Raw genomic sequence first — 22,016 nt, forward strand, 5'->3', positions numbered from 1 at the left:
TGAAAGCAGCTAACACATTAATAGAGATTAAGTTGTTTCATAAAACGTTGAGGTTATGCAGCTACAGACATCTTAGTCCAGAGCAGATACTGCTATGCCCTTTAAGCAAATGCCCAATTCTGCAGAAAGTTACACATAAGCAGATGCCACAGCATATGGAGGAAAGGGTCCACTTGACTAAATCTTATAGGAGATGAGAGATCATAGCCCAGAAATATTCTGTACCGATTTCTGCAGTGCTGAGAAACAATAGCCATCTCAGCAATTAGATGTGAACAACCCTCACTGCTGTTACACATTAGTGAAATCTTAATTTATTAGATTGCACTGACTTCCTCTTAGGGAATAAAAGTCATTACCAAAGCTATCACTGAGACGGCTGTTTTGGAGTGCTATCCAAGAGTCTCAGATGTCTGGCAAGAAAATATGTCATATATTACAACTACCTAAACTTTTATGACACTTTTCATACTTATGATAAAATGTGCTACAGAGTTTGGGAAATACGGTATCGATTTTTGCTTTCACATTTTTAATACTTATTTTCATTCCCAGCTTTAAGAAGTCTAGTCCCTTTCTCCTATGTATCAGGAAATGCAGAATAATTTATCTGAAAACAGACATCTGAGGTGAAAACGAAAGAAGTCAGATGTATTGGAGGAGGACTGCCTTCTACTAGGCCTCTAAATCTCATTCCTAAAGTAAAAATGTATCTATAAAAAGCAAAGTGAATCACTGAAATGCTACTGCCATATAACTTTTAAATCACTGAATGTTTTGTCAGTCAAACAATACTCAAATATATTTTGAAGTCTGGAGCTTAAAAAAGGATGCACAATGGCTGATGAACTTTGTAAGCTGTTATTCAGGGGCCTTTGCCTCATGTGCAACCAAAATTAAGAGTGAGAAAGCTGAATGCCAGACATACCTAACTGCACAAGATTTCACAAGATCATTGTACTAGAACAAGTAAGAACATGCACATAAAACCACAAACTTAAAAAACAAAAATTTAAAACAGCTGTCATAAAAAAATCTCTTCCAAGACAAACCAAAGTGTAAATTTAACTTAGGCATATGAATCTATAAGTGCATCTACACATATACAGACAAATCACCTGATATTATACTCATTAAGTGGTACCAAACAGTTCTTGACCCTGCTGCCCCACAAATCAACTGCTTTATTACTGCAGTGGACCTGCTCACGTCTTCCATTAAATCTTGCCTAAACCAAGAGATTGTTCAGGAAGCTACGTGCCAAGTGTTCCAATTCTACCTCCAAATGGTGGAATCAGACATAATGGGGAGACCGTATTTCTGTGCTCTGCTAACATTTTTCCCCTGTCAATGTTAATGTACTTGTATCTCATTAGTCTCTCACGCTAAATCACTTGTATCTCTGTCTCACTCTCAGCTCAGCTCATAAGCCTCTCTAAGCATCTGGAGCCTTATCTTCACTATGCTTGGTTCAGAACATTCTTAAGTATCTCAGATCTTGGCCAACAGTCTTCTAGCCAATTTTCTAGCTGTAAGAAAGAATTAAGATGAGAAGCAACAGTCTTAGCATTTCAGCTGCTCAGTTCTATCATGCTCCTTTCCTGCTTTCTATCAACAAAAACGCTTCCCTGAATTTTAGAGAAGTTCACAGAATCAGACCAAAGAAAAAGTGTTCTTTTGCAGAGCATTCTTGATTTCAGCCAGGAGGTAAAAAAAAGGAATCAATTATTTCAGCCAGCAGGTAAAAAAAAAAAAAAAAAAAAAAAAGAATCAATTATAAGAGAATGGTACTGATTTTCATAATTGCTTTAAATACTCATTTTTCCTGTATGATATAAAAGTCTGAAAGCATTCTTAAATACAGAAAAAAATAATTCAAGCAGAATTGGTCTTTACATCCCATCAGTCCATTATTTTAAAGGAGTACCTAAGTGTCATAAATGACCAAGCAGTGTCTTACACTCAGAACGTTCCATAAAACAAAAAACCCCAATGGGTTCTGTTTCCAACAGCTTTCCGTAAATTCCACTAATTTCCTCCATTATTTTCCTATATACCTATGATACGACACCATGATTAAAATCTCAGTGAAACAAATTATGGGAGTTTCTTCTACCGGATAGCAAATGCTAACTCATACGTGCCTGTCAATACCCACTACAGAGAATGCTCTTCAAACGTGCTAAACAGGAGAAAAATCTTCTCATGAAGCAACTATTAAGTCATTACTATGCTTCTCTTTCTACCCACACTGCATTTAATGCAGTTATTTTAAGTATCTATGAAAAACCATGAGGAAAGATCATCAGAATTCACGATTACTGCTTTGCTTCACCCACACATTGTACCTACACTGTCCTTCCTCCACTCATCCGAGGACTGACTTTGGAGTCAACATCCTGATCTTAGATGTTCCAGCAAAGGCTAAGCACTGAGCTATTGGCCAAGACACCTAGAGCGCTCAAATGTTATTTGCAGCTTAAGTGTAGTGTCACTTCAACAAATAATGTCAAAAGATATACACAGATGATCTAACGTATCACATAATTCCAGTTGCTGTGGTTCTCTACTAGGAAAACTGTGTGCACATCAAGTCCAAAAAAAATCAAAAGACCATGCCATAAGAAGCCAGGCCAGATGTTCTGCAAGGATGCTAATTCTGCAGTTTAATATATAAAGCAAAAGCCATGCACAGAAGCAAAGCAAACCAAGGAATTAACTCACCGCTTCCCATGGGCAGGCAGCTGCTCAGCCGTCCCCAGGAAAGCAGGGCTGCATCGCGCCCAACGGTGACTTGGGAAGGCAAATGCCATCACTCCAAACCTCCCCCTTTCATTCTTCCCCCACCTTTATCTGCTGAGCATGACACCTTATGGTATGGAATATCCCTTTGGTCAGTTGGGGTCAGCTGTCCCAGCTGTGTCCCTTTACAGCTTCTTGTGCCCCCCCCAGCCTACTCGCTGGTGGGGTGAGGTGAGGAGCAGGAAAGGCCTTAGTGCTCTGTAAGCCCTGCTCAGCAATAACTGAAACATCCCTCAATTACTGACACTGTTTCCAGCACAAATCCAAAATACAGCCCATGCTAGCTGCTGTGAAGAAAACCAACTCCACCTCAGCCAAAACCAGTATATTCCCTGAAACACAACACTTTGCTACTTCACAGAAGTCTGTAACAACTTTCAAACTACAGTGACTGCCTGTTCATCACGGCTACCAAAATAGCTGCCACAGGCCTTGGGCAAGTGACACACGCTATTAAACGCACTTCTTCACCCTCCAAACGGGAAGGTTCATCGTGGAGAGAGGAAGAGAGAGAATTTTCCCTTGCCACACCAAAAACCTCAATCGCTGCTTTGGTGCCTGAGGCCACTTACTAAGTATAATGCAAAAGCATGCTGTAAATTACAAAATAGTAGTATTATTCACATGTAACTCTGTAAGCAGCTGGCATACTGCTTCCAGCCTGCCACACCTTCATCTCAGAAGAAGAAAGAACTTCATAGTGCTTTGATTTTGCTACCAGGTATGGAAAGGACTGTGACTAATGTTGACACGGAATGCCTCAAAGCCTCTCCTGCCAAAATTGTTTTTAAATGCTCCAATACAGTACTGTTCTTATTAGCCACAGATGTCTACAGAAACTCTGTAAAGTACCCTCCAGTACAAAGTACCTGAACACTTTACCAAAGTGTTTTGTAGCAATTATCTTTAAAGTGTTCAAGTTATTGCCACTCAGTTACATTTACGGACTCAATCGTAGAATCATGTAGGTTGGAAAAGACCTTTAAGATCATTGAGTCCGACTGTACACACTTTGAAAGTGCCAGAGTTTCCAGGTGAATGTGGTTTATGGGATGTTTCACCTGATTTCTCTCTACAAGGCCATCTTCTGAGCACATGCGTTTATACAGCTTTTACCGTGATTCATTGAAACTCAACTACTTTCAGTCCTACAATGTTACTAAATCCTCTGAAGCACAGGTTTTCCTCAACAATCTGTTCTTTCCCAGTCATCACACTTTCTCTTATAAAAAAATAATTTCACACAGCATTTCAAAATCTTTATGATTAATTCTAGGCAGCAGAAAAATAAATATTCAATGCTTAAAACCTGCATTCTGCAAAAGGAGACTTTGTAAAAGAAACTGTGCCTGAAAACATAAAAGTGCGTGAATTACCCGTGCAATAGCAGGAAGCAAGCAGAACACACTGATGCAAGCCAATACACACTGAATGAAATAAAGTAGTAGTGTTTTAAGTCCTGAAGAGCTGTTTGCTTCAAAACTGTACCTTAATAGCATACCTATTAGAAAGTGCTACACAAAAGCTAAACAGTAGTGAATTTCTTCTGAATTATTCTTTTATGTATGTACTTACTAAACTACAGAAACATGTTCAAATGTTTTATTATTCTAATTATATTAAACTGCAAAATTATCTCAGAAATTGTCCAAGCTTTACAAATAGGACAACTGATGCACAATGCTTAAATAGATGGCCAAAAGGGGATCTTTTGCAGATCTGGCAGATGTCAAAAATAGTTTCTTTACCTCTGCCTCTTGCTGCACAAAGCAAAGGCTAAGGTCACAGTCCCACAGTAACTTTCCAGTTAGATCTTAACATCTGACACTACCAAATCCTTATGTTCTTGTCCTATCTGCTCTGCAGTGCTCCAGCAGTGCAAAGCAACAGGAAACCCAGCAGACCTGCCAGGCGAAGAGTCCCCCACCAGCGGTAATCCCTGGTGGCAGAAAGCCAGCCCTATGGGCATCAGGACTCCTGGGATGAGGGGAATGGGGACCCAAGACCCAACGAAGAGCTGCAGATCAGCTGTGCTACTGACAAAAGCCAGTCCAAAAATACACACATGAGTTCCTTGGTGCCCACGGTGTCACCACCAGCAGCAGCTAACGCAGCAGCACACGGCTCTTCACGGCTGAGCAGCCCTCGTCTCCAGGGACAGCCACACTTCTGCTGAAAGCCACAAATTACTCTTTTTATAAGCCAAATTTAAAATAACGTAAGTATCAAGAGGACATAATTACTCACTGAAGCATCAAGGCTCAGCTCTTCACATCTCTTAATTAGCTGCTACTAAAAATATAAGTTCCTCATGTCTGCATGACATTCAATAGCCCTTAATTCAAGATATTAAAGGAGGCCCAATTACAACAAAAAAATCAGATCACTGAACTAAAGGCACCGCTATTGACAATGGCAACATATGTTCTCTAGCATGTAATCTTGGTACTACAAGTAACAGTGATCCTAAAATTTGAATTAGGCACAATAAATTCGTTTTACAAAAAGTTAAATCGGTGAGATGAAAAACCATCACGGGAGCCTCAGTCAAGAAGCACGAACCAACAACTAGAATATTCATACATCAAAAATTAAAATAATGACATTGCTAATTTCAGAATGCGGTATTATTTTATTTTTTTGTGGACTAACTTTACAGCTCAGTTAAATGATGCTGAGATTACAGCACTATTTAAAACAAAAAAGGAACCTTTCAAGTGTATGGCTCTTAATTGTTTGAGCCTAATGCAACTTTTGATTGAGAGAACACTGCAGGACAGAGAGCTTTTTGCCTTTGGAAAGATACAGGTGGCTAAAGAAACCTCAGAAATGGGCAATTAGATTTTAGCCTTTATTTGAAGTACTAATGGAAAAGGACAGTGAGTAATTTTCTATAACATCTATTTCTTACCTGTCTTCACTGCTCATACCTTTCCAGCCAATTTCAGTAATTACTAAATCAGCAATTAAACATAAAAAGGTCATAGTGGCATGTTAAAAGAACAAAAAAATTAAAAAGTTTTACAAAAGATGTTTTCTTGTTTTATTTTCCTACTAAGAATTCTGATTTTATTAGGCTGTAAAAAGAGAAGCAGTTAAGTATAGAAGGCAGAAAGCATTAAGACAGACTGTCAGAAAAATCTCTTACATTCACTGATTATTCCAAAAGTACAAATTGAATTACAGTTGTAATGAAAACATGAAGTCTCCATAGCTCATTTATTCTGTATAGAAACCTGTATCATTTCTTCAGAAATAAGCTTACCTTGTAAATTATACTGCTAATCCATCAAATTCACATGGTAGAGTAGGTACAGTTTTATATTCATTAGGGATTCACTTATAAAACTGACAATCTGGCACAGTTTGTACTCAGCATAACAGGACAAGTTAGAATAGAAATTGAATCATAAAGACAAGTTCAAGTCGGTGAAGATAAAGAATAGTGACAGCACAGCAATAAAAGGACACTCAATTTTTTCAGTATCTGGCTTTTAATTCACCAAAATCATCTCTTTTGTTCCAGCACTGGGATCTTCAGGATTAGACACTAAAATGAAACTTAAAATGCTTCTTCCATAAATATTTAAATGACTATGGTCACAATTCTTGAGTGCTTGGATTCAAGTAGAAATTTCAGCATTCCTAGACAGAGTCCCTGGGTACCTTGCTTCAAGACTCACCAAAGTACAAAAGCAAGGCCAAAAGGAAAGTTGTTCGGTTATAGGCATAGAGCAGGGCAGAAAACAGAAGCAATACTGCAATGTTGGATACATGGATGCTTTTGGAAATGTAACTGACAGCCCAGAACTGAACTTCTTTTTCAGCCGAACACCTCGGCAAACAGACTAGTTTGCCTGGACAGGAAACTCTCCCTCAGCCAGCAGAGATGAGGCTGTGGAGATGGATTTTGTGTGCTGTTCACAGGAGAAAGTTTCAAAATGTTGTTTGGGCCTGAACTGTTTTTTGAGCCCCTATGTACAGAATTACCTGTCTGTTCAAAAAGATCACATGGGAAGGTCCTGCATTACCTTTATGGATTCAGCTACACCTTCCACCTTATGTGTTTGACAGTTGTTTTGTCCTCCTTTTTTTTCAAAAAAAAAAAAAGCCTGACTTCAGGAAGTGTAAGCTACCTTTCAAACAGAAAGTGATGTGTAAGGGAACCCTAATTCATTTCTCCCTCATTCCCTCACTCTCTCCAAAATTTAGTACGTCTAACGTCTCTACAAACTCAACACAGATTCACCACCTGGAAAGAGAACATAAAACCAACAAGAACAATATTGTGGACAGGAAGAAAACACAGCACTATTACATCTGTGAAATAATCATAACTAATGAACTATGTGCATCTTCAATATTCTGTAAGTAAGTAATCTCACATGCCTGAAGAAGATGTATTTGTTCAGAAAAGCCTTCCTCCTATTGTCAGCTTTCTCCTATTAACTCAAAAACTTCATTTGCGATGTCTGAATATATACATTCTTCCACTGATGTGATGCAAAACACTCAAAAGTTCAATGAACCACACTACACAGGAGACATATTCGGGACCGTTTATTCAACTGAAACATGAGCTAAAGCTTCCTTCACAAGATCACTGACCAAGGAAAACTAAGAAAACAAGTACTCTCAAACACATGCACAAACAAACCAAAACAAAAAGCACTCATTTAGAGGATATTTGTATCTGCTGCCATCCCCCAGAAGCAAGCATCGGCTTGTCATTTCCTTGGTTCCTTGTTAGTAGTTCAGGAACTGCTTAGAGAGAAGAGATTTTTGAGCTGTTCCTAAGAAAAGAAAGCTCCTCAAAATTATTTATTTATCAAGGTCTCAGTTTCAAAGGGACACAGAATACATTAACCCCTGTGGTGGCTGCAATTGCTTTTATTCCTCTCTTGGTCAAGGTTTTCACCATGGCACATCATCTGAATTCCTCATCACCTTTTTGGACCTCCCTACTCCCCAAGACAGTCTAGAAGCTTTCCTGCTTTATTTTTCTGGCTTCATTTTTCCACCAGAAAACAGACACATCCAACCACACAAAATACAGCCTCAACTATAAGAATATTCAAACCTGAGTATCAGCTGCTCAGCTGATTCTTTTCCTTTTAAGTAAACATAGGCAATTGCTTATACTTATTTTCCATATGAACTCCCTCCATCTTAATTATGTACTCTTCCTATCATCTGGTTCTGATTAAACTGAAAATCTTGCTAAGATTTTCAAGACTGACCTATAAAGGCAGAGTGAAATAGTCACACTTATACACAGACCTCAGGAAACTGTTCTGATTTTCAAATATTTCTTTCCCACTGTATTTCCAGAGATGCCTTAAAGGTGTTCCTCCCTAGGACCATCTATCTAATAGAGTCTTCCTCAACAGCAGCCACACAACACAATTGTTTAATAATTTTTTTATTATTTTGTTATTAAAATATTTTTATTATTTTGTTATTAAAATTAAAAAAAACGAGATTAAAAAATACCCTTTATTGCATTAAACCATTTCTTTCATTAACATTAAGTGAAAGAGCTCAGAAAAGCCACTGGCTTTCAGTATGGATGCTCTGCCTGGCATTATTCATTACTGTCAACTTAGCTTTAGCACAAGACACTTAACCTTGAACAGTGCTGTACAAAACATGCATAAAAATGCACCTAATATAGAGATGGATAACTAACTCAAGACCAAATTCTCAAACTCATCATATTGAGGTCCTGAAATTTTTTCTCATTTATTTCTCACATATGAAGAAGGCTGATGTAGCAAATACGTTAATCCTCAGATGCACAGAGTATGCAAACAAGCAGAACCCTGTGTGATACAGTAAAAAAAATACTTCTCTGAAAAAGTGATTGAGTGGTTTATATGAACATTATGGAAGATGATTTGAGGAGCAGTATAATGTACTGTGGCAGGAATCGTGACCTCAACAATGCACTTCAAGTGTATCTTCCAGTAGGGAAAACAAGAACCCAGTTCGCTCTTCCCTCTTTCCAAACTGGCAACATGAGGAAAAGGAGAGACATGTAGTGGTGCAGTACACCTGGTAAAGCAGCAGGACACATGATGCATGACCAGCCTTCCACCCCCACACCAAAAAAAACCTGGCTCAGGAGCATACTTGCATCCTAAGCTTTTTCAGAAAAATCAGAGAAGTCATGACAGCTATTTTTAGTAATTGGGAGCAAAATGAAATTTGGAGTAAATTAGTAGTAAAAATAAATAGAAAGGTGAGGAAATTAAATAGGAGCATGATTTTATTTTAAGAAAATAAGAAAGGTTCCCCGATAGGACATCTTTCTAAAATGTTTTCTAATAAACCACTCATGGCAAATGAAAGTATTTAGAAAATAGTTTCCATTATATCTTTGAGTGTAGCTTTTCAGACAGCTTCTCCAGAATAGATTCCTATAAGAAACATGTAAATAGCTGTAAAGTTTTTTAACCATTTAGAAGGCATAAAAGAGATTAGACAGGAGACTAATCTCCATCAGCAGAGGAGCCAAATCCATGTAGTAATGTATGCTCTGCTGCTTCGCTGTGCTGCTCTGCAGCACTTTCACCACAACTTGGCAGAGAAAGAATATTCCCTAAATTACACAATATCTAAAAGCAACAATATAATAAAAGCAGAAAAACAGCTTTTGCAGAAGTATATGAATTAATATTGTTCCATCCCTTAGCATGACCTGGAAAATTTGATGGAAGAGCTGCAACTGTAAGAGGAAGGGTCACTGGTCTCAAAGCAGCATGATGTTTTAGCAAAAGAGAATAACAGCTCAAGGGACAACTACAGACAGATGCCTTCTTATCCCTATGTTCCCACTGTTTAACCGTTCAGTCCTTGCAGAAGTATCCTCTGGATAGCTTCTGGATTCAAAAGTATATTCTGGATGGAAGCTCTGTCCTAGAAAAGGGATTAACATCGCATTTATTTTCCAGGTAGCTATGAATAAATCCTACACAACCATGTTCTGCCATGTTTCGTACTTTGTAATGGCATGTCTGACTCGTGAATCTCACTTATTCTATTTATTTCTAATTTATTCTACTCTAAATTAATTTCATAGCTGATGTGAAAGATGATGTTACTAGAAGAAAACAAATCATAATAATAATACAGTCATTTCAGATTAATACAGATCGACAAAGGCTCGGTCTGACCGACTGGGTCAGAGGAGGAGGGGCAGTCACCCAAAACCACCCGCTGAAGTTCCTGGGTGAACAAAAGCAGAAAGCAGTCCTCCCAGGCTGCCTGCTGTGCCAAAGGTGTTGCATGGCAGGGCAGCACACACCCCACAGTCTGATCATCATCACCAGGGAAGCAGGTGGCCCTGAACACGATCAAAAGACTGATCAAGTTTTCAGTACTGCCAGACACACCCCCCAAAATACATACCGTCATCTCACTTTATAGTTTTCATATGTGATGACTACTTTTGCCAAAATAAATTAATCTGTTCCCCCATCCCCTTAATATTTCTTGCAAAATACTACACCTTTTATTCAATCACTCAGAAACAAGTTGCTTGTTTTGATGTTGAATTCTTTCATGTCTTTTTGAAAAGATGCTAGAACTTCAAAGTGCTAATTTCCTATTTAAGTTTTGAAGGCTCCATATGCTTCCATGTACAACCAAGTAATTCATCTGCAGCTGTTTAAGCAGCAAATTTGTCAGTGACTAAACACTGAGACCAGTTTATATCGTATACAACTTTCTTGTTTATAATCCAATATGTTCAATTACCATCCAGACCAACTTAAGGCCCACATTTATGTTCCACAGAAACTATTCACTTGAATACTCTCCTTGATATTAGACATAGAAAACAGCAGATTCAATCCCCTCTCTTTTTTTTTTTTATAGTAAACATTTTGCCTACATTTGGTAATTTCTTAAGATAAAAGGATAGACATACACTCTGGTTTGATACTGCAAACATCACTCCAAGCAAATGAATAATTTTAGTTAAAGAAGCACTCTCCTTAGCACTTCAAGATGCAATACTGTGCTTTAACACACGAGAAAATGGAAACACTAGCAAAATTGCAACACTCTGGTCTCCTTCTAAGCAGTTCTGGAGACAACTGAAATCTTTTGGAAAATAAAGAATCCCAGGAATTAAGGAAGACAAGCACATAAAGCACTGTCTGAATTGCTACAGGTTTGATGAGAAGATGGATGTAACAGCTAAATATATTTACGCTACAAGAAGCAAGCTATAACTTAGCGAAAATAATACTTCAAATTCATATAATAGCTAAATTATTAATGTAAACCATAATCTAATACTCACAATCTAAATTATGCAGAGAAACACAGAACTTAGAAAACAGAGAAAAAAAGAGTCTCTTTCTAAGGAACCTAGACATTTAATGTTACACAACAGGAGAATAATGCAGGAAAGACTTTGTCAGTTACAGTAATTCAGAGTTGTAACAGGGAATTTGGCATTTTGCCTGGGAAAACAAGTAAAGGGTTGAGCTGAACAGCACTCAAGTAGTCAACCAACTTAGGAGACTACTGGGTCCTTTTGATAAAGTAGAATGCACAGTTCAAATCTCCTAGGATTACACTATAAATTACCACCATGGATCTATGTAACAGTCCTGAAACATGACTATCTAAACCAGATTTCTGCAGTTGCCTTTATGAGTTTCTGGACCACTTCATTTACTTGTGACATTCTTTAATCATGGCAAAGCATCTTCTAATATCATGGAGCTTTAACAGATAAAATGCAACACAACTGAGACGCGAACATCTTCCTTAATTTGCAATGAAAGCAAGCCCTCCTATTTTAAAGGAATAAGCCTTTGAATTGGTAATAAAAACTTTCCATTCATGCCATTGGATGTACTAGTAAGAAGATGCAATAAAACAATAGCTTAGCATTACCAAGAGCATGAAAAAAATACATCATTCATTGTATAATACTAACAGATTAAATAAAGAATTTGGCAGGAAAGTTACCTGAAGGCATTATGCTAGAAAAAGACAGCAGCAGGTAAATGTATATTGATAGATATTCCTGTCAAAATTATGGAGTTCCTAAGAACACTGGTATGGTAACTTAATCTCTCAAAAGCAACGAATAGCCAAAACAAAATGCTTGTTCAAATTTATGCTTTAAATTTACCTCCTGATGAGTATTATCCAACAGGCACTCAGTAACTAATTTCTTACTACCTTATTTTATTGTCACAGAAATCCTGTGAGGAGTTAAGGTATCCATGTTTTAGATGGACTTTCTCTGGAACAATGAACCCAGTGGCACTGGTGCAAATCAAAGTCCAGGCATTCCAAGTTCAGCACATGGAAAAAATGTGGAACACCTTCTAAGAACACTGCAAGAAAGTAATTCTCCATGTCAGCATATAACTACTTTGACCTTGTCCGTTGCTGTCTTCTTGACCTCCTTTTCTCATTTGCTTCCCTATCTCCATATTTTTTCAACAGATAAAGGAAAGGATTTACAGAAAATCATCAATCATAGCACCCCCTTCTCATTTCAGACTACTTAGTGTGTCTTTAGTTGTGTGGCATGATATCACAAGAAGCAAAAAATAAAAAGCATATGATGTTGTATCTAAAGATAGTATAACTCATCTTTGAATGCTTGACTGAAATTATTAATGTGGTTTAGTTTTTTAAATATTACAAAAACTAACCGTACAGTTGCATAACATGCCATATTTTATCACATTGTCATCTTCAAGCACAATTACTAGCTAAGAAAATATTTCTGATATATGTATTTAAGTATTTTATTAGATGTATATATAAAACATAAGTAAAAAATAAAAAAAAAAGATGGACTTACTAAAATTGATACTTCTAGTATGTGGTCATAAATGTTTTATTTTCAACAAGTAGGTTTTCAACTTCACAGATAATACTTGATGCTTATAGGGTAATCCATTCCAACTACCACACAAAATAACTAATTAATTCAGACAGTAATGGTGAGACAGGAAGAATGCCAGTAACACTGCAGAATCTCATTGTTACAAAGTAATTTTTGACAGCTCTTAGAATATGCTGCAAAACCTGTGCTATCAAAGGTCATGTTCAAAGCACAGCACTCTGTTACTTTGCTTTCTACAAATGAGGCCACTCCTGACATAAATCATGCTTATATTTGATCTGTGTGGAGAGAATCAGGAGTCTTCAGCCGTGCCCCTCTCAGCATGACTCCAAAAGGGCTACAAGATAGAAAAGTGATAATCAACAAACAACAACAGGTGAATACTCTTCCAGAAAGTAATTAATAAATACATAAGTAAACAAAGAGTATATGACAGACGATACTATTTGCTCAAGCAAATCTGTGTAGGGTGCTCAGCTGCTCAGCTTAAGCTGAACACCTGCCATGTCTTGGGGTTTTGAGCATATGGATTCTGGTAGGCTGAATCATTCAAGCAGCCTATTGAATGCTGAAACAACTGCCCCATTCCCGTAGAGACAAGAGAAAACCATTATGTAGCAGGGAAGCTCTGGTAAGAAGTTGTAAGTGCGACGGCCTTCAAAACTCACTGCTCAACAACTGCAATCACTGCCATACAAAAGCCTCAGCTGCCACAGCTTTAATTTCCCATTTTGTAAGTAAGCTAGCCAACTTTCTCCTTCCCAAATAAACTGGTCTGAATCTTGAATCAATTTTTTATATTTTAACCACATCACAAAGGCTGATCAGAATGAAAAATGGTTGTGAATGTCTCTCCAGGGATGAATATTTTCCTGTGAAGCGGTGTCTCTGTTTATGGGCTGGAAGGAAGATGGTAGCTCACCCAGTGGACTAACACGTAATAGGTGCTGTTAGGGAAAAAAATGTCCAAAGCCACCAAAGTGGTGAAGTCTTCCTTCACCACTTAAGAGGTTTCAGAGGCTGCTTAAACATGACAGGGAGGGAGAAAGAAGGCTTGACATTTTGTTTGTTGTAAAGGGAGGTTTGGGATAGTCCCTACTTTCCCTAAAGGTGACTGATGATTTACTACTACCACACCATGATCTCAAAACAGGGTAACTGCTCTCCTACAGGTTTAACACTTTTCTTCCTGTTCCTCCATCCATGCCCTCAGCGTTTCCACCATTTTTTATCTCATGTGCTGATAACCTCCTTCAGACTCTATTTCTACTTTCTTATCTAAAATGCTAAATCACAGCCTTTGGTTACTCTTAATACTTTCTAGAGGAACACTGCGGAAAGACTGGGTCTTCCAGTCTTGCAAAAGTATGTAAGAACATTAAAAAGCTCTGTTGTCTTAACCTTCTTCCTGGTGGGAAATAGTGCATTTCATGTTAATGTTCCTCTCTCAGATCTGAGTTGAGAGTCTGGCAGCAGATTCTGAAAAAGGGTGGATGACCCATCATCCAGATACACAACAAAAATGGAGACACACACCTCTACAAAAATCCAGCAAAAAAAAGGGGGGGGGGGAGGGGGGCGGGGGGACAGGGGGGACGGGACACGGACAGACGGACAAAGAAATCAAACAAAAACCCAGGTAGAGTTTATGAACTACACCTGTCTACAGCAGCTCAGGAAACTGGGCACCAAGCTTCACGTCACGGCTCAGCAGTCTGTCTCTCTCACTTGGTTTGTACTACCTGAAAGTTGGAGCAGAGATTTTTCCAGGCATGTTTCTGTCAATACTCATGCAGTTTTTTCCAATAGGTAGTATGTTCTGCAATATTTTCCCCTCCTCCTTCCCTCTGTCCCCACCCCCTGGACTTTTCCAGTCCTCAGTAGCATGGACAAGAGCTACAACCAAGTTTTTCATTTCTGTAGATTGCTGTAGACCCCAAGGCAGCTACTGATTTACTAATTTACTGCTGAAGCAAAATTTGTTTTGGAAAGAAAAGATTTGGGCACATAAAGTTCAATGCTTCTAGACAAAAGACTTCAAAATATTGGCAACAAGAAAAAATGCGAACTAAACAAACTTTTGCCAGGCTTTTTTTCACAACATGAAATTTCATTTCCTGAACTGGTCTGGGGTCCCCTCTGTACACAGGGCCCAAGATTCATCTTAAGTAGGTAAGTGTGCTTTTTCCACCTCTGTTCATAGGTTTAACACAAGCCCCATTCCTGCTCAGGAAATTCCTAAGTTCTATGAGAATCTCTTGATGACATATGCACACTGGTACCAGAAACAGCTATAGTAACTGTAATTGAAAAAACACAGGTATGTGCACAGAACTTAAGTAGGCTGAAGCAAACCGCAAATAATGCATGTTTTATTTACACACTTCTAGCAGTATGGTCAATTGCTCTCTTCAGTTATTTTCTTTAATGACAGCTGAGCTTCTTGGATAACAACTCGATCTCAGTTGAAGGTGAGCTAAATAATAAAACTTAGTAGTAGAGAAGATAGCAGGTTTCGGACAGTTAAAAAATTAAATTATTTGTTAAATGTTACTTTAAATCACCACCCCCTCAAAAACCACAGATTGTTACACTTTTCATATTCTGAACAAACTTTGTTTTTTCTTACCAAACCTCAGCTCCTTACTAGTTCTCAGTAAATTCAAGAAGCTTCTTTCATGGAATGTGCCGATTTTGTAACCTCTGTGTTAAGTAAAATGTCAACCAGCACCTGAAAAGGAGACCGTCATATTTCTTTCTTTTCCCCCTGTATCTTGGACTAGACCTAGGTAGCTACTAAGTCCTTACACTGAGTACGCAGTGGGAGAACCAAGCACTGCAGGAAGTGCATTGCAATTTTCAAGACAAGAGCAAATTGTTCACTGAACCTAAAATTTATCTGTTAATCCAGTTCTTGACCTCCCTCAAAACAAGCTCTTTTCAGAAACCAGTTCTGTATTTCCAACCACACACTGTTAGCTTCCTTATAAGAGCTCTTTAACCAATCTCAGGCAAAACTGCTGCCTCACTGGCTCACCAGAAAAACGGTTTGCTCCTCATTTATATCATACTGCTGCAGCTGCGTGCACACACCCTGCAGCCACTGCTCCTGCTGGCAGGAATACACACACGTTGGTAGTCTGGGGACAACTGAATACCAGTGATGCATTATGCTGGATGCGCTCCCTACATGGCATTAGGAATGATTTAGCAAACGTAAAACATTTCTTGCAAGTACTGCAACTGAATGCCATTCCACACAGAATGGAAGTTTCCTTACAAGGTAAGCTCCTGTATGCATACAGAAGAACTTTCAGTTAATTCACCTTCAGATCTTCTTCAAGTACTTTGCCTACATCGATACACAAAAATTCAAAAAAAGCAGTAACATTCATTCAATCTTGATTCCCCTTTGAACAATGAGTTTAATACTTAATGAAAAATACAGTATCTGAAAATAAAAACTTTCTATACATTTATACACTCTAGCTCATCTATAAAATGTCTTAATTCCTAGGGCACTAGTAAAGCCCATTAGCAAAACTAGTGATAATATTCTGTGAAAAACAGTAAGATAAAACTAAAAATCTACAAGCTCTTCATACTGCATTACAAGCAACATTACCACAATTAAAACACAACCTCCACAGTGCATTACATTAGCTGTTTGCTGAAGTGACTGGAACTAGTATTTAAGCTAAAATGTTTTCTGCATTTCAATTACAAAACACTGCATAAAGGCCAGCAACACTACCTAAACTTCCCCAGTACCAGATGCAAACCACTGTGCTTCAAGCAATGCACATAGCAGTCAGCCCTGCTGAAATGTATGCATTATTTTGAGGTAAGGACACAGCAAGCCAAGAAGCATGCAGAACCTCTCTGCAGCGAAGATGATTACAGCCAGATTTAGACACTCTAGGGCAGCAGACAGGGACTGGATTGGAGCCTTCCGTGCACAGGAACAACAGCTGGAGAGTCACCTTCGTCCCACAGCTCACACTGCAGCAAGGCTCTGCTCCTAAGAGGCTCACAGATTTCTCTCGCTCTAATTATTCATTCCCAAAGACCAAGTGGAAGCAGACTGAGTGCGAGTTGTCTACGCTAAGTTTAGGAACTTAGATCCACCAAGTGCATACCCTCCAGTATGCCTTTTATGTCCCCCAAAGAAACTGTCACAAATCTTTTTTGTGCTTCCAAGCAGGAAAGCCAGCACATGAACATAAACAGAATCCACAATCATTAAAAAGACAAGAATGGCTATTGGAAAGAAGTAACTGAGTGAACAGGGAGGAGAATCTGCATGAAAGCAATTGTAAAAGAAGAAAACAAAATTAATTTTGATTCACTACAGCAATTTTTATTGTTCTCTAGCAGTCTATGGAATGTGCAGCCCCAAACCAGTTCATGTCTAATTTCCACAATATAAGGTGAAATGTAAGCACCTCTGACTGAGATTTCACATAAACTGACAGCTAAGTGAGAATCTGTCTTGTAGTCTATGCTAGTGAGGGAGGGCAACTGCTTACCCCTTTCTCATGGATTTAAGCAGCTCATCCTGTGGTTCCTGAAAGCACCTGTCAAGATCCAGGATCCATGGCTCTAGAAATCTCTCCACATGGATGCTCCTGGCTCCCTGCAGCTGAAGGGAAAGGGGCCTCTCTTTCTCCCTGCAGCACCTTCTCAGATGAAGTTATTCGCCTGAGCAGCCACAGATTCTGACTTAAACGATTTCTATGTTTGAGAAAACTGAAGCTATAATTTCCATCTCAAAGGGAGCTACAAACCATCAGTCTAATAAGCAAGTTAATTAGAAACACCAGATTTACATGTTTGGACCAAGCACAGCAAAGACAGAATCACAAAAACATGTTTAAGTTTGAAAAGACCTTTAAGGTCAAGTCCAACTGTTAACTCAGCACTGCCAAACCCGCCACTTGAGTCCATGCCCCTAAGCGCCACATCTACAGGTCTTTTATACACCTCCAGGGATGGTGACTCCAGCACCTCCCCGGGCAGCCTGTTCCGGGGCCTGACCACCCCTGCAGGGAAGACGTTTCCCCGCTACCCGAGCTAACCCCCCCGTGCAGCTTGGGGCCGTTTCCTCTCGCCCTGTCACTTGTTCTCCGGGAGCAGCGCCCGACCCCCGCTGCCCGCAGCCCCTGCCAGGCAGCTGTAGGGAGCGACCAGGCCCCCCCTGAGCCCCCTCCTGCCCAGGCTGCCCCCCCCAGCCCCCCAGCCGCCCCCCCCAGGCCTGGTGCCCCAGCCCCTGCCCCAGCCCCCTGCCCGTCCCTGGACACGCTCCAGCCCCTCCGCGTCCCTCCTGCAGCGAGGGGCCCAGCCCTGAGCCCAGGGCCCGAGGGGCGGCCGCACCAGTGCCCCGCGCAGGGGGACGGGCACTGCCTGGCCCTGCTGGCCACGCTGCTGCTGACACCGGCCGGGGCGCTGCTGGCCGCCTTGGCCACCTGGGCACGCCGGGGGCTCACGCCCAGCCGGCTGCTGCCCAGCCCCCCCAGGCCCTTTTCCCCCGGCCCTTCCCAGCCCCCTGGCCCAGGCCTGCAGCGCTGCCTGGGGCTGCTGTGACCCAGGGGCAGGGCCCGGCACTCGGCCTCCTCGGGCCTCCTACCGGGGGCCTCGGCCCCTGGGCCCGGCCTGCCCAGCCCCCCCTGCAGAGCCCCCTGCCCCCCGCAGGGCAGCACGACCCCCCAACTTGAATTTGTAGAAATAATGTAGGCAACTGTACCATTTTTTCTTCTCCCGACCCCCCACCCATTAGCCTCTTCATTTGAGAAAACTCTTGCTTTCCTAGGCAAGAGGTAACCAACAATTGATGATGAATGTGCAGCATTTTCATTTTAAACTCGTGACTGAGAAGTCTCAGATGCTGAAAATTTTTCCTCAATTACAGCAAACGGCAACTGATAGAAATGAAAACAGAAACTGCTTCCTTACCAAAACCGTCAAATAAATCTTGGTCCTAACTAGCTTATTTCAAAATTTTAATTTAGCAAAACACAGTCAATTAATGACTTTGCTGTATTCTAACGTTACAATATTTTTGAGATAATAAATAATACTGTATCTCAGGAAACAATGTCAGTTGAAATTCTCAAGTTAGCTTTTACAAAAATCAAGACATTTATTTTATTAATAATTGTAACTTAAAAACATGCTTCCACAATTATTTGGCACCTCTTAGAATAAAACATTTGAGAGCAATAATTCACAGTGGTATAAAAATCATGCAGTCTAAAGAAAATATAAGAAATTAGTGTGAAGTTTTGCCTAATGAAGTAAAACCAGAGCTCAAAAACATAATTCTTGACTGTGTCCTTTGATGATGAAGACACACAACAGATACACTGAGGAATTACCCATCTCATAGCTTTGAATTTCTAGTAACCCTAGAACTAACACATTAAACCCTGAAACATCTTATTTTGGTGGTCCCTAGAAGCCGGTGTATATTTTTAACATTCATAATGTGCCTTACTGGTTCTCCTGTTCTCAGGGCTTTAATGGAGGTCTGCTGGCAGTAATTGCTGCTCTCCTGCCTCTCAGCTAATTACATTCTTACACCCAAGCGGCATTTGGAAAGGTGTGATCTCCTACAACACAACTTTGTTGCCAAGTAGAAAACATACCTTTGAAATAACTTTTTTGGTGCTGGTTGATGGAACAACCCCTTTAATCAGGCTGATTTCTACTCTTTCAGGACTTAAGAAGGTTCCTCTTTAGTATGCCCTGCTCTCTGCACCTGTTACATGGTGTATTAACTTTGTTTTCTGCAAACTCCTGACCAGAAAAAAAGCCTAAAATAGCACTGGGAATTTCTGAACAAAACACTCAAATTTAAAAAATCATACTCCGTGGGAGTACCAACAGCGTCAGGAACTTACTCCTGCATGCCTCAACCAGCTGACGATACTTCTGTTGTAATAATACAAATATTACAGCACATAATAATCTGAGTTTGTTGGAAATTCAACTGTTGGAAAATTGTTGGAAATTGTTGGAAAAGCAGTATGATAACCAACCATTCATTCCCACATTTTTAAGGACAGGTGTAGATTAGCTAGCATGGAAAATCTCTAATCAAGCCAGAAGAACACATCAGAGCACTAAGCAATACTTGCGGAACCAAAAGATTATTGAGAGGTGTTTGCATTTGGACCCACCAACCATTAGGTACAAAACAGATGCAACAGCTAAAGCAGCTTTTGTCAGCTGCGCAAAAAGGACAGAGCTAGCAACAGGGAGCGGGTCACTTCAGTCCAAAGGTACACAGAAGTGACTGCACACAAGATGTATAGACAAAATACAAGTGTGTACAGAGATAGAAGGTTTTTCTATGTGTTTTTCTGTGGTCAAGCATTAAGTTCCAATCTACATACATTTTTAACAGTGGGATCAGTGGATGATGAGTCAACACAGTTATTTGGTGGAGTTACACAAGTACATATAGCTCCTTTTTTTAATCTACTGAGAACACTTGAATGCTGATGTGTAATATTCTAATAGAAACTGTGCACATTTTTGCTGACCATATTAATAGAGCTACATTCATGCTATACTCCCAATGATTCACCAGGTGAACAGCCCAAGGAATTATTAATTTTCCAGCCTTTACAAATGAAAGTTTTCTAATAAGGTGTCTTGAGGGTTGACCACGGTAATGATTCAGGAACTCTGGAAACCAGTGTCCTGTCCTAGGTACCCTTCATCATCTCCATCTTACAACATCCAAGCTCCTTCCCACAGCACATCAGAGCACTGTTACCAACACTCATCTGCAGCTTCTCTGCGCTCCAAATAACTGGGAAAGGTACAAGCGGTGGACGATTACTGTGGGTAGGCAGATTTTTCTTGGGAGGTCACTACTAACCTGCTAGCTAGCTTGCAGTCACTGATATTAAAACACAAGTGACACTCACACCTAAGCAAGCCAAAATATAACATCTAGAAAAGACTAAAAATGTAGGACAACCAAATACATTCTCAGACTTACATCGCAATGGACATGTCACAAAAATTCTTTACCATGCTGCCCAAAACATTTGTGTTTACAATTACAGTCATGCCTTCCTATTGATGAAATATATACAGATATATTGATACAACAAAAGGGCAGGAAGTAAATCTGTTACTCTTTAAAGCATTTCCAGGAATACAGAAATCCACAAGAACACCTAAGAAACTTTTCGTATGAAAGATGAAAAAAACATAGCAAAACACTAAATCTGGCAAGGGATTATTCCCAAGGACAGAGCAAGAACAAAATTTATTTGACACAAATGCCAAAATACAGTAAGCAAGATGCATCAGACAGTACGCTATCGAGCTGAATTCTGAAACCATTCAAGCTTACTAACACTCATTTCTATACAGAGGGAGAAAAACTGTCCCACATCAACTCTCCTTCACAATTTTTTATTTCTCAAACACTGAATTATATCAGGCATTTCAGGGTCTTCATTTATGAACCCTTCTAAGTCTTTACTTTCATGTATATAAAATTATAACATTAAAAATTAACGCACTTGCTCTTACAAGCTAGACTTGCAGTCTGCATTGCCTCTGAAAGGAGCTGGAGAGGAACAAGAGTCTGCCATATGAGTTTGGGGAGTCCTTATCAAATATTCAGTTAACCTAATTCCTGAGAGAATGTGAATTTTTAAATATGATTTTAAACATACAGGAGTGCATTACCTCTCTGCTAAAATTTTTATGAAGCACTCATTTTGAATATGTACATGATGCATTTGTTTATGAATAGATAGTTTCAAAGTACATTACATATATACACATTTTAAAGATAATTTAACGTGAGCTTGACACACATACTAAAAGTGATTTAAAAACAGTTACTATGACTGTTACTATAACAGGGAAGGGGTTGGGTTTGCTATTTTCAATTCAGTTGCTCCAGAGATACAAATTTATTTATAGCAATATATCAGAATAGCTACTGCCCAGTAAATGCAAAAAACCTTACCATAACACAGAGGTAGACTACACAGAGAACTGTAATTAGGCATTTGAATAACAGATGCATCTCCGATGCTTGGAATTCGGGGTATAATTTAATCTACAATGCCTATGATGGGCCAAACAACAAAAAGGTCATAAGATATGCTTACATTTCAGCAGGAAGGACAAAAAAGAAAACAACAGATCAGTTTTGGAATTACGGTGCTTCAAAAAAAATCAGGCAATTAGAATTTTGACATGTATGGAACTGTGATGGCATAAACCGAGAGCTGAAATGTGCTGTACTACTGCTCTCTTCTCTTACCAAGCAGAAAGAAAGTGCAGGGCAGACTGCAAAAAAGCT

This window comes from Falco biarmicus, chromosome Z (assembly GCF_023638135.1).
Source record: "Falco biarmicus isolate bFalBia1 chromosome Z, bFalBia1.pri, whole genome shotgun sequence".
Classification (NCBI taxonomy): Eukaryota; Metazoa; Chordata; class Aves; order Falconiformes; family Falconidae; genus Falco; species Falco biarmicus.